General features: G+C 44.7%; 1 protein-coding gene across 7 annotated transcripts in view; it reads left to right on the forward strand.

The window, feature by feature from the left end:
• The window catches only part of DMD (dystrophin), a 6826337-nt gene that overhangs the window by 4146715 nt on the left and 2665712 nt on the right, over positions 1-13910 (forward strand). The gene's annotated exons all lie outside the window — the stretch shown is intronic.

The following is a 13910-nucleotide window of genomic DNA, read 5'->3' on the forward strand; positions in this document are numbered from 1 at the left end:
TTTCAGTCACACAATAGACCCTTACTTAGTAACGCAGCAATTTCTGAGGCGGAGAGAATGTGGTTAGACAGGTTAAAAATACACTTTCCAAAAGTGGCATTTCTACAACAGTAATTTTAAATCAAATTTCACCAAAAAGGAGGGTTTATCATTACCATTCGAAATGTATGAAACATGAAAAGCTACCCCTCTATGATCAGGAATTGTCGCTTAAAAGTGTACTGAGGACACTGGTATTACGTGGCAAGAGAGGGTCAAATTATGCAGCAACATTGAGTAAATTATGCTGCAAGAAAAGGCAAATTATGCAGCATAATGCAGCATATTTTATAATAGTATTACTTCATTAGTTCACCATTTTTTTTTAACTTGGTAACACACTGTGGGCATTGGCTGCACCTAATTAGTACCACCTTAACATTCAACTATAGCATTAAGCAACAGAAATGTAACCAGTCCAGCTTTACAAAGGGGTATCCACTGCGCGGCAACACATATTGTGGTATTTTGGTAACTTTTGAACCGTTTGAGCTAGAAACAAAATAATTTTTTGTTAAAATCTGAAGATTATGTGGCAGATGATGGATTATGTGGTAAATATATAATTATGAAAAAATTGTAGTGGCGGCAAAATCGCATAATTCAAGAGGCCCTGAATAAGGAATTCCAATTCTGGCCTATGAGAAGGGTAGCCAAATTGTATCAAAACTGCAGCTGACTATACGTTTAGCACCTCAATCATAGGCTCCACAAAATATTATTGTCCTGTGCCAATAGCCTCCGAGACCTGCTGCAGTTGGGTCCCACTGGGAATCCAGAAACACGAGTTGAAGACGAATGGAGACAGCACCAGGGGTGAAGTCCCAGTAACCAATACGATATATTCAAGTCTCTTTTATTTGCCCTGATACTCAAAGTGGGACGTGATCCATACAAGATTCTCTCTGCCCTGATGAAGTTCCCATATATGGAACGAAACGCGTTGGCTGTTGTTCTAACTCAAAGAAGAATAAAAGAGACTTGAAAATATCCTATTGGTTACTGGGACTTCATCCCTTGTGCTGTCTCTATGAGAAGGATAGGCCTCACAGTAGTGAAAAGCGGAATAGGCTGCTTGTTACTACCAGGACATGTAAAACATAAAAGTACATGTCCTACCTTTTACTTACATTACACCCTGCCCTTAGCGTTACTTAGGGCCTACCTTAGGTGTGACTTGTGTGTACTAAAAGGGGAGTTTAAGGCCTGGCACGTTGTTTATAATGCGAAGTGGAAGTGGCAGTAGACTGCACACACAGCCACTGCAGTGGCAGGTCTGAGACAAGTTTGAATAGCTAACTCTGTGGGGGCACAATCAGTGCTGCAGCCCACTAGTAGCATTTGAAGTACAGGCCTGGGTATATGGTATGCCACTTTATACAAGGCTTACCAGTACATCAAATATGCCAATCAGGTATACACCAATGTCATCATGTTTGGTGGAGAAGCACATGCACTTTGCGCTGGTTAGCAGTGGTAAAATGTTCAGAGGTCTAAGGCCAACAAAATAATCAGCAAAACACAGAGGTATAAGTCAAAAAGGACATCCCTGTGGATGCCAGGTATAACACAGTTGTATCTAATGACTTTTGTGTAGTTGCCTGCTGCAGCAAAGGTAAATGCCCCAATTCCTGATGTAAGTAAAAGTGTTATCTGAATTGGCACTGGAGAGCTTTTAGTCACATTCTACTGGCTGTGTGGCATTGAAAGTAGACCTAGATGGAGCGGAAAATTGGGGGTTTTACGTGAACCGAAGTGAACTGCAACTGTTGAACTGATTCCTTAAGCATTCATGATGGCTGTAACTGATCAGATTTGAGTCCTTAGGCATCCATTCCATGGCATAGCCAGATTATCCAGCTTTGGTAGTATAATGAGACATGTAAAGGACCTTGCTCTTGCCCCCAATTTAGCTTTTAACCTGCATTTGTAAAACAACTCAGTACTGATTATCAAGACAGGGATGGATGATTTAGGTATGGTGATGGTAAATAAAATAGCATCTGTGACTGGTAATGTATTAACTGTGACAACTGGCAAGGTTTTTTTCTGTATGTCTTGTCACTGACTGAGGTTTCAGAGCAAAAGGAAAAAAAGAGATGGAGCAGCATTCCCGGATGAATCCCATCTGAGTAGGAAACAAACATGCCACTGTTAATACATGCAGCTGAGGATACATGAACCAAGAAACCATGGATACTAAATCTTCTCCTAATTCAGTCCTTTCGAAGGTCCAGAAAAATTACATCTACATGGTAGAAGGATTTCTCTGTATTGAGTGAGCCATGGCGTTCTCAAACAAGTATTTGGTGTGCCAGAGTTGCAAATTGATTTCTGGATGAATATCCTGGTTCGAAGTCTGTTGTGCATGGATTAGAGATGATATCACCTTACATAACCTTGGAAACCACATTTTTGGGCATGATCTTTACATGAACGTTTACTAAAGAAAGGGGAGGTTAACTGTAGATTCCAAATGGTCTTTACCATCCTTGGCGATAAGTGAATAGTGGCCATATTGGGTACTTGCCCAAGGAGTCTGAAGATTCAGCTTCAATAAATTGTGCATGTAGCAAAGGTACCAAGAATGATGATTGGCCTATTTTATAGAATTCTCCTGAAAACCCAATTTCCCCTCTGTATATTCATGTTGATAGGATGTAAATTACAGTTGCTATCTCATTCATTACAATGGCACACACTAGCAGAGTTCCGAATTCGTGGGTTAGGGTACAGAGGTGTAGAGATCTTGGGAAATCCTCCTCTGTAGGGCTATCTGAGTTATAAGGTCCCACCTAAAAAGAGACAAAAAATTCAGACATTTGAAGAGGGTGTGTAATCAAGTGGTCATTGCTGTTACACAGCGGGTATGAAAAGATGTGCCTCTCTTTGGCTCAGTTATATTGGCATTAGCCTACCTGCCTTCTCCTCATGTTAGTAGTGTCTCCATATCAGCTTAATAATTATTTGTTCAGAAATTTACGATAGCATAGACGTGAATCCATAATGTATAAAACTAATCAAGCAATATTTGAAAAATGGTGGACATGTTTAAAAATCCTCTAAACAATAGGTAGTCTTCTAATTACAATGATATAGAGGGAGATTGAAACTGCTAAGAGATACACTCAACCACTTCCGAAATTGCTATCCTCTCTGACTTAGCCTGACTTGAGGAGTCTGCACCCTCACTCAGCAGTGAGGTCTTTAGTTCATCCATAAGGATGAAACATAATGGCTGGCAGTTAAGAATAACCTGACCGTCTTGATAAAGGGAACTAAAATGGTATAGTGAAATAGTCACATCTCCATCTAAAGGGTAGTGTACACACTATTAAAATTACATAGGCCCTCAGATATATTTATAATATTGGTGCCCTACTTATATTGGTATACACATCACTACTATCTCGGATATACTCTTACATTAAAATGATGCAACCTAGATAGATACTCTGGCACACACACCACATCCAGAAGATTAGACTATCTAATATGATAATTTGATACCTTCCCATATCTGTCCCAAATGTCATCCCTTCTTCCATAAACAGGTTGTAACCCCATATGGGTAAACAATGAGTGCACGATACCGAATGCCCTAAAAGAGTAATCCTGGTCTATCTATACAAAGTCAGACCATTATGAAGAGAGTTGCTCAATGGGAAAACTGTACAAAGGAAACTTGAAGGACACCCTCTATTAAATTTCAGTGCTCCCATCTGGCATAATGGAACTCTGCTTATGAATGGACCGTGTTACTCTGGGATATTTTGTCCACAGCATTAATATTCCATCAGAATCAACTGGATTCTGGAGAGATTGCCACAGCCCATATGGCCACATCAAAACAAGCCTGGGTAACAAATGCCTGAGGCAACATTGCCAGCTTTTACATTATTTCAGATGTTGCCTGGGACCTATTCCACTTCAACTGTACAAATCCCCCATCCAACCATATCTTCAAGTCTGTAGTCTGTACTGCAGGATGCACAATGCCAAGGTCCGCAAACTGCCCTCCAAGCCTAGTGAGGTATGTGGGCTTTGTGCTGTATCATTCTTGCCGATGGGCATTTCACCATCTGCACTGCAGTGCCTAACTAAACAGCACTGCAGTTGTATGTGGAGGAATGTCTCAGGGCAAGGAGAGCAGGGGAGCAAGGTTATGTGGGGAGCACCTTTGTAAAATAAAAAGGAAAGCTGCAATTAACTGAGGAAAAGTCCCAGTTTCGAGAGTGAGTTAGTGTTTGTCCCACGGGGAAATGCCGTAAATCGCCAACCTAATGCCCTTCAGGGCTATAGTGACAACTTATCCGAAAGGGAAATATTCCCATAAAGATTGGGCAGATTTGTTGCTCCGGCCTAATAAACTTGTCAAGGAAACTACTCTAAAGTTTCTTCATTTCAAGATCCCACACAATTTGTGCTGTTCTCCTGTAAGGTTACTCAAGGCAGGTCTTCTTACCCATTTGAAGTGCTGGAGGTATAGCTGGGAGGAATGTGATCAGTTATGTGTCTTATGGGGTAGCCCTTATCTGCAGCTGTACTCGGAGTCCACATGGGACAAACTATCACACGCCACTGACCTTGACATTCCCCCTTCCACAAATCAGGGCACCTTACACAATTGGCATTGGTGACCTAGAAGATCACAGTCATAGATGGGTTGCAATGGACCTTCTTGAGGCTAAATTGGCATTCTGCACCTGGGAGACAATGGCCTTTCCTACCCCTAGTGAATTGTTGACAGAACTACGGTGAACATGTGATATACAAGAACAGTGAGAAATAGAGAAGTCGTTGAACAAATCAAAGGTCTTATTTTGGAAGGGCTTTCCCATGACTTATGAGACTTGCTGAACAGCATGCGTCATAGGGGAGCTGAAATAATTTTACATACTGCTTACTGCAGAATCACAGTGAAAAATAGAGAAGTCGTTCAACAAATCAAAGGTCTTATTTTGGAAGGGCTTTCCCATGACTTACGAGACTTGCCGAACAGCATGCGTCATAGGGGAGCTAAAATAATTTTACATACTGCTTACTGCAGAATCACATGAAAAACATGAGTTTTCATAGTCTTTCTGTTGAATGCCCTGGATAGAAGATTGTGAACTCTTGATGCATCCTTTTTTATGCATTACTCATTACTAATTGTTGGCCTCTACGAAATGCATGTACCAATTGCAGTTCATATTCATATAGTTTTTGATCATGCGATAGCCATTATACAGAGATCTGAAAATTTACCCTTTGACAGGACGAGCATCTGTAGAAGCTTGTTTCTTATTCTTCATTTTGTTTAGCCCTTTATTCTCTTGATGTTTTAGAAAATTACAGAGTTCAACAATGCAATACAATTATGATCCTGATTACTTTGGTAGTGCCACAATCTAAATAGTCTTGATGCCTTATCTGACTTAATTTGGCCACTTTACATCTGTCCTGAATTTCACTTGACCCCCTCTATGGTATTTTATTAGAAGTTGAAACACCATTCTTTATTACCCTTCACTTACCTCGGTTGGAGTTGTTGCTGGGTAGTGTACATCAAACACTTCAACATTATGTTGTTTGAAAAGCAATTTTTGTTGAGACTTTTTTGTCTATTATGAATAGATTTGTTTGCATACAAAATATGTCTTGCTGCCACAATGTAGAAATATTGCAGCAAAATTTAGGAATATTGCTGAAAACCAATGCAATCTCGTTGGAACTAGGCCTCTTTGCAGTGTTATCCCCAAACCCTTTCCCTTCTTCCAGTGTTTTTTTCTTACCTGTTTTGTTGGCTTCATGATTCTGGGTACTTTGCCACTGCTGATCAGTGCTAAAGTGCATGTGATCTTTCTTGTAAACTTGGTAAGATTGGTATACAACTGTTTGGCATATTTAATTTACCTGTAAGTCCCTTGTACAGTGATATCTCATATACACAGGGCCTGTAAATAAAATGTTACTAGTGGGACCTGCAGCACTGCTTGCACCACCTACCAAAGTAGTCTTTCAAACCTGTCTCAGGCCTCTGCCAGTGCAGGGCCTGCACGTGCAGTTTACTGCTGCAATGACGTGGCACTTAAAGTGTTTGTCACGTCTAAAACTCCCCTTTTACCACATATAGGTCACCCCTAAGGCAGGTCCTAGGTAGCCCGATGGACAGGGTGCTATGTACATAAAAGGTAGGACATGTATCCTGTGTGGCATGTCCTGGTAGTGACAAACAGCCTATTTGGTTTCTCACTGCTGTGTGACTGCCCTCTCATAGGTTTGCATTGTAAATTCCCTGATATATGCTTCAGTGTTTGATAAGAAAGGGGTAGCATGGCTGTGTTTGGTATGTTTGGAAGAAGAGTAATAAATCATGCTTCTTGGTGGAAGCCGATTTGCTATTACTATTTTAGAAATGCCACTTTTAGAGTGGGTATTTCTTTGTGCTTTGACTCTTTGTGCCCTGCCTGGTTGTGTATTCATCGTCTGGTTTAGACTGACAGGAGAAGGAGATGTGCATTCACTCTAGATGGTCACTGGGGGGGTGAGTTGTGTCCTGTCTTTCCTGGTTGACTCAGCACTGGGCTTAATAGACCCTGGTCTGTATTTAGAGTGGTGGGAGGAGTTTCCCTTGTACCTGAAGGGGCCTGGTCTACATTTAGATTTGTGGGAGGAGTTGCACCTGCACCTGAATAGGGCTGTGCCTGACTTTTACAATGCTGCTTCTGTCCCCTGCAGTGTGTCTGGAGCCAGGGCTTGAGATTGAATGTGGGTTTATGCACTTCTGAAAGTGATTTGAAGTGCCCCCAGAATGAAGACTTTTGGACTACAAGTACAGGGGCTGTGACTCCATGATGGTAGACACTGCATACACAGGAGGACTGCTGGACTCCCAGGAGGAGCCGCCTTGGCACTTGATTACTCTGAAAGTGCAAACCTGCTGCCTATGGGGATGAAATAAGGACTGCCACTTTGCTCTGAGGACCCTTTTGTTTGCCAGCCTGCCTGTGACCTGCTGGTGTGTCCCCCAGTGCTCTCCAAGGAGGGCTACATATACCTCTTGTCTTGGGACAGAAAGCAAATGGTGAGCGCTTTATTGGGCCACCCTCTTGCAAGAATAAGTGTGTGTGGTGCACTTTACTATGGACTCTTGGCTCTCACTTAAGCTTCTGGAGCACTCATGATTTTCCTTTTCTGGTGCCTCAGTGCGTGTGAACACTTCCTTGGTGGCATCCAGCATGTGAAGAGTTGCGTACCGCTGTACCAAGGAGCGCTTTTTAGTACGGACAGCCCTCTGGCTCTCGGCAGCATTCGTGCCATGAGCTGTGTGGCTGAGAAATCCCTGGATTTATAGCCTGAAACGCTGTTGTGCCATGAGCAGCTGTGGGGAATACGGACGTCGCTGATATGTAGCAAAGGTGCCCCCTGATTACTTTGAGGCCCAAGAGGAGGGGGAAGAAAGAGAACCAGAAATGACAACCTCTTGACAGATCTATATAATTTAAGCTTCGGTCATAGCTCTATGTATTTATGCATATACAGCACAGAAACAGAGGAGATAGACTCATTTCTAGCTTTTTGAGCTATCTTTATTTGTACAAAAAACATGGTTGATTTTTACTTTTTTCTAAATACATAAAAACACTTATTTTTAAAACATATGTCCATCGGAGTAATTTTGGCTTTTTATGAACAAACAATTGAGTCAAAAAGTTTCTAAGAAAATGAGCTAAATCGACCCCCACTGAAAACTGTGTGAAAATCAAAAACCAGTCATTCCTGCAATCTCTCTCTCACTCATTCTACTCATACATTCTAGGACTCATACTGAATGGGAAGTATAAACGCGAAACCACATCTGAGAGAAACAACACATTCTACTATGTATTATTTATACATGGGAGATCATTTTTCCATTTCTCAGACGTGTGTAGGAGGCCTACGCGCGTTTCGGTGAAAGCTGGATGTTATCACTTCATCAGGGCCGGGTAAGTGTGGGTTCCAAAACATACGAGATGGGGGTCTCTAAAAGCATCTGATTCTAACAGTGCAAAATCATTGAAGGGTAGGATCTTAGCCTAGTTATGCCAGTTGGTCCAAGGGGCCAGAAATATTGAGTATCTTAGTAGAAGAATAGGATCGTTGGAGACGTTCTTTGCAAAGAAGTTATTCTGCACCGGGACATGCGAGTCAGAGGTCACGTGTGGCACTTTGAAACCTTGTATATGGCTATGATAATAGATTAGACGGTGCCACTCGGGTACTTCCAAAACGTTTGTAGAGATATTAAGGATTGGTTGATTTTGTCATCTTTCTGTATATACACGACGGTCACAGTACGATATTCTCGCAGTCCTCCGGTGCGGCAGGCCATTTCTGGTTCTGAATACGGATGTCGCAGCATGACCTCATTACGTACTGGGCTGCCATGCAATACGTCATCAATGCTTCCCCCGCATTGCCAAGGAGATCCTGGGTCAACAGGAAAGCGGAAGCCTCCGGCCACCATCCCACCCCCAGGGGTGGTGCCAACGTGGAGGCATTGCCATAAGGTCGGTGTAAGGAGTGCCACATCAGTCCTTTGGACCGCGGCGGTGGGGGACAGAGAGTGGGGACCAGGTGAGGTCCCCCAGGTGATACTGAGATATCTGCCATTCATCCTGCGGCATCAGTTGGAGGCCCCAGAGAGGTCCCAGAAACACTGGAAGGTCAATGTCGCTATGGGCACCCTCAAGTCAGGTGATTGCAACAACTGCCATGCGCGTTTGCGGGCAGCAGCTCTGTAGCTTCTCATTTTTCTTTGTTGGGGGTGGTGAGCCTCACAGGAGAAGCGGCTGCCCTGCACATACGCAGGCAGCAGCCTTTGATCGCTTTCAATGCGGGGGCCCAGCGAGGTCTCCTGCTGTGTCTGCCATGTGCGACCCCCCCACTGGTTTTGTCACACATGGAGGAGCATTGGCACTCCTGAATCGGGTGGGTGACACGTTGGAGCAAATCCTCATCACAGAGTGTGAGAAGTTGGCCTGGTATATGATGTTCACTATTCTAGTGAGCACCTTGCACCAGTCCAAACAACCCTTATGGTGATGGTTGTAAAGTCAACCTTATAGACCAGCTATCCTAGTGGTAGCATGGACAAAGCAGTCTTAGGCTAAACTCAAGGGGGCATGTGAAGCCAGCTGTTTTACCATATGTAACCCCTTTAATACCAAGTGAAAGAACACCACACAGGTTGTATATCAAAATATATATGTATTTATTTCTAACACAATCCTCTGAACTCTTTATGAGGTCAGAGGCACCAGCACAATACAAGATACTTAATTAAAATACAATAAGTTGCACAAAATACAGTAATGCTTAAGGGGCACTTCGAACCATATACTAAAATAGTGGTATAAGAACCACGTCATGAACAAAGGAAAGGCCTTGGGCCTGGAGAATCGCTGGGGCTACACTGTACTACCAATGGAATGACAGAAGGAGGCCCGCGGGATGCGCTTGCAGTGTCTTTACACGCACGCAAGTTACCATAGAGTTAGAATGGGAACGAAAGAAATGGAAACTAGTTCTTTTAGGACACTTCCGGATGGACTAGGGAAAAGCTACTTGAAACTAGGACACTAAGATAGTCAATACCCACAGGAGTACCGAAATACTCACGTTACCTCACCCACAGGAAGCGGGTGCATAGGTGTCAAAGTGTGTTGGGTTTCGTCGCTGATTCCTATGGAGCCTTGGAGAAAGATGCTGCAGGCTACCAGGAGAGAAGTGCCCGGGTGGATCCAAGGGCAGATCGAGGATGAAGAGTACCTGAAAGCAGGGGGGACAGAGTCTGGGTCACTAGCCAGTGACCAGGATGGAACCAGGAAGGAACCAGGCGATGTTGCGAAGCAATCAAGTGATGTTGTGAAGCTTGTCTCTGCAGCCACGTGGACCAGGAGGTGTCGATGAATGAAATGAAATGAAATGAATGAAAACTTATATTGCGCGACTTTGCCAGAGGCATCAAGGCGCCTAGAAAAAAAAACATCATAAGAGGCAAATCCAGAAAACTACGGGTAAGCTTTGGCAAAAAGCCAAGTCTTCAAGGCCTTTCTAAAAGATTGCATTGATGGCAAAGTCCTAATATCCCAGGGTACGGTATTCCACCATCTAGGAGCAAGGTTGGAAAAGGCTCTGCCTCCCCACTTAGCTCTTCGAACTCGGGGAACTGATAGAAGAAGCTTCTTTGAGGAACAAAGGTTTCTAGGAGGAGCATAGGGAATCAGCAAATCTTTTATTCCTCCAAGGTCTTTTCTAGTCAAGGCCCCATATACCAGACAGAGAACCTTGAAAGAAATCCTGGATTCGATTGGGAGCCAGTGCAAGGATTTCCTAGCGGCATCGATAACAACCAGGAGCTGGGCACGGACTGTCCCACAAAGGCTCTCGCTGTCGGCGGTGTCGGCTTCCGGATTGGAGTCAACAAGACTTGGCAAAGGCAACCCACGCAGAAAAGGAAGATGGCTTCTTAATCAGACCAGCAAGGTCTGATGGGCTGCTCCTTTTCAGGGGAGCAGGGGCCAGTCTGGAGCAACTAGACCAGTGTTGTAAATCAAAGGTTTCGTCGTCACAGAGGCCACTAGCCAACGGGCAAGTGACCGGCCAGACGCGTCGAGCAGGAAAATGCAGAAGGGCCCCACGCGGAACTCATGGAGTATGGAGGGCTGATCTTCGGTGCAGTTGGTGCTCGGGGCTGGAGCTTCTCAATCTCCAATGCGCAACTTTGAGGGTGCCTCAGCAGTTGCACGGAAAGCAATTTGCTGGCTTTCCAAGATGGCACGTCCCACGTCTCTCGTCGCCTCCACAGGTCTCAGCTCTGCTGTGACTGTGGATCGAGCTGTTGGAAGTCTGGAAGTCTGGGTCTTGTCAGGCTCTGTGCTCGGGCACCGGTGGGAGCCTCGACAAAGCAAACCATTGATCTTCAGTCGTCTTCTTGCAAAGTAGATCGTCGAAGGTCCAGAGTTTCATTTCAGAGTTTCAGTCAGGATAAATCTAAAGTCTTGGGACTCAGCTCCTACCTATATACCAAATTTAGGGGCTGGATTACCTGCTAGGTCCCTCCTATGGGTGGGACCCAGGAAGGGGGTGGTTACACCCCTTTCCCTTTGTCCAGTTTTGTGCCAGAGCTGGGTCTGGAGTGCCCCAGCACTGGTTTGAACTGGACTATGCATGGGACACCTTGTGTGCCCCAGGCAGCGCCTCATTTCATTCAGCCCTCCCTGCCCCAATACACTATGGCCTGTCTGGGGTGGTGCTAGCCCCTCCCAAAACAGGAAACCTATTGTCCAAGCTACCCTCGCTGGAAGGGCTCTCAGCAGCAGGAGGTCAGACTTGTGTCTGTGGCAGCAGCATCCCTTTTGTGATGCTGAGGCTCTGGTTAACTTTAACCGGGATTAGTAGGAACAACATGTCTTCTCCCTCTAGAAGGGTGGAATGCACCCCCCATCGCCAGAACTGGTGAGGGGGTAGTAATCCAAAGCGTATGACACCTTACACGACATGTTTTGATAGAGCCAAACCAAAGTTAGCAATAACCGCGAGGATTATAATGCTCTTAAGAGTATATGGTATGGCTATATCATAGAACAGCTATAAGGACATGGTTCCGAAAGCTGCAGACAGGCTCAGCTCATGCTAGAGCACCATCTCACATAAAACCAAGCACTCTGCCTTCAGGATTGTTACGGCCTGCCATAGGAGTGACTTATAGGCGCATATGTGTCTATATATAAGGGTTGGTATAGGAATACTATAACTAAGCAAGGGGTGATTACACGACCTTGCCCCAGCTGAGTGATCAGCCAGTTGTGTCAGTTTGGATGGCCAGCCAGGGGTGGCAAAAGATATGCTGCAGCCCCTGGTAGGCCTTGGGTGCACCTATGCCCTGGGTACCTATAGTACATTGTACAGGGACTCACAAGAGTGACCCAATATCCAATTAGGTATGTACCTAAGGTACATGGAGTCCATTTTATAGAGAGAGCAGATAGCCTGGGGCCCTGATTAGCAGGATCCCAGGCCAACTAAGTCAAAAAACTGCTAAACACAAGGCAAAAAATCTGGGGTAACCATAGTCAGGTATCCACCCTCCTACACAGAGGACCCAAATACGAGTTTTTTTCTAGTGAATCCACTATATTGCTTATATTGGATTCACTAGAAGCAGCTCCTACTGTGATTATGACATGACTTGCTTTTTTTGCTATGAGGGGAAGTAGTGATTTACATGCTTCTGTTCCTCAAATGTGTGCATCACCTAACTGCTCTCTTCTATAGTAGTAAACACACTGCCCCAAATAATAGGCCTATACATCCAGTCATGGTCAGACAGGCCTTTGAGTTCACCAAACGTTTCACCGATGAACTTGAGTTCTTGGAGGCTGGTTTTGAAAGCCCAGGGACTCTCCTGATCGGTAAGGGTTGGTAACATTTAAAAATGGCGGGGCACACAGTCAAGCTTACAAACACACACATACAGTCATAATTATAAACTCACACAATCAATCACACAGCGAGCCATGAAGGCAAAATACATAAAAGTTTCACTTACCTTGCAACACATCCTCACGCTCTCCGGTCCCTGACTCTTACTCCTCCAAGGATGAGCTGATGTAGGAAAGCAAACTGCACCTTATCCAATCCAGACACTGCTCAGAGCAGCATGGTCCAAAAGGCACTGGAGCCCTGTGCCTGCTCTCCAACCCATGTGTCTTAGACACCTGGGTTGGAGATTTTGAATTGCATCTATTGGTTTGGCAGTAGCATGGTAGCCGGCCAAACGTACATGTGCAATTCACACTGAAGGGGCCACTTCTTATTGGTGTCAACCACCTGGCAACAATGATACACTAGCCTCTCCCCCACACTCCGTTCAGCAGAAAGCTGGAAAAGTAAAATGGTGATAAAAACATTTTTTAAGTAAAATGGTGATGAAAACAGTTTTGTTACCATTTTATATTTTCTAGTAGCAGTATGAGGGGGAGCCGCTCCTCTGCTCACTTCCCCCCGAGATTTAGAGCCCTGCACAACATTTGCACCATATAAAGTGGTTGATGCATCACGCAGGGCTCTCATTTTGATTTATGAAGCCACACAAAGTCACCCTGCATGGCTTTGAGTGGCCTCATAAATCATGAGTAAGTAGGCACAGTGAAAATCGGTGCATCACCGTACTCTTGCCCGCTGGTAGGCATTCCATGTGCGTTGCAGTGGGGTTTCCCATGCAACACCCATAGAATTCGACTCTGCCCCAGATTTACAAAGTGATGTAAATCAGGGAAAGTGCCAAATCCATATGCCTCCAGAGGTGAGGCCTAACAAAGAGAAATATGGTTATTTTTCCTTGTGTTTTTTAATCCTTCCATATGTGCTGAAGAACAGCACACATAGAAAGAGGAAACCCCCTCCGCTGTTTGTTTTTGTGCAGAAAGGTGCACCGTCCTGTAGAAAACCAATCCTGAGTACAACGGAGACACCCTTGCACCCTGGTGCAAGAGTGCCTACATTGGCGCTAGGCTGCCAAAACTGCGCCAGGTCTGGCAGAAAGCGGTACAAAAGGGGGTGGTGATGGACGGAGCATCTGAACCAATCAAACACTCACACCCAGTCAAAAGATCTGGGTTTAATCCATCCCCGTTCTTTAGCCCACTCTGCCACCCCAGTTCAGACATAGCCATATGCAAATCAGTCTGACCCTGTGCCTCATGGGAACAGTCCAGCCCGAACTGCCTTCCACTGTGGCGTAATGCAGTGCAGCAAGGTGCCTCGCTGTGCCACCCTACACCAAAATCCAATAAATAAGCCCCTAAATGAGCAGGCAGGTGGAGGTTTCAAGAGAGGAG

The sequence above is a fragment of the Lissotriton helveticus genome, chromosome 8, assembly GCF_964261635.1.
Source record: "Lissotriton helveticus chromosome 8, aLisHel1.1, whole genome shotgun sequence".
Taxonomy (NCBI): domain Eukaryota; kingdom Metazoa; phylum Chordata; class Amphibia; order Caudata; family Salamandridae; genus Lissotriton; species Lissotriton helveticus.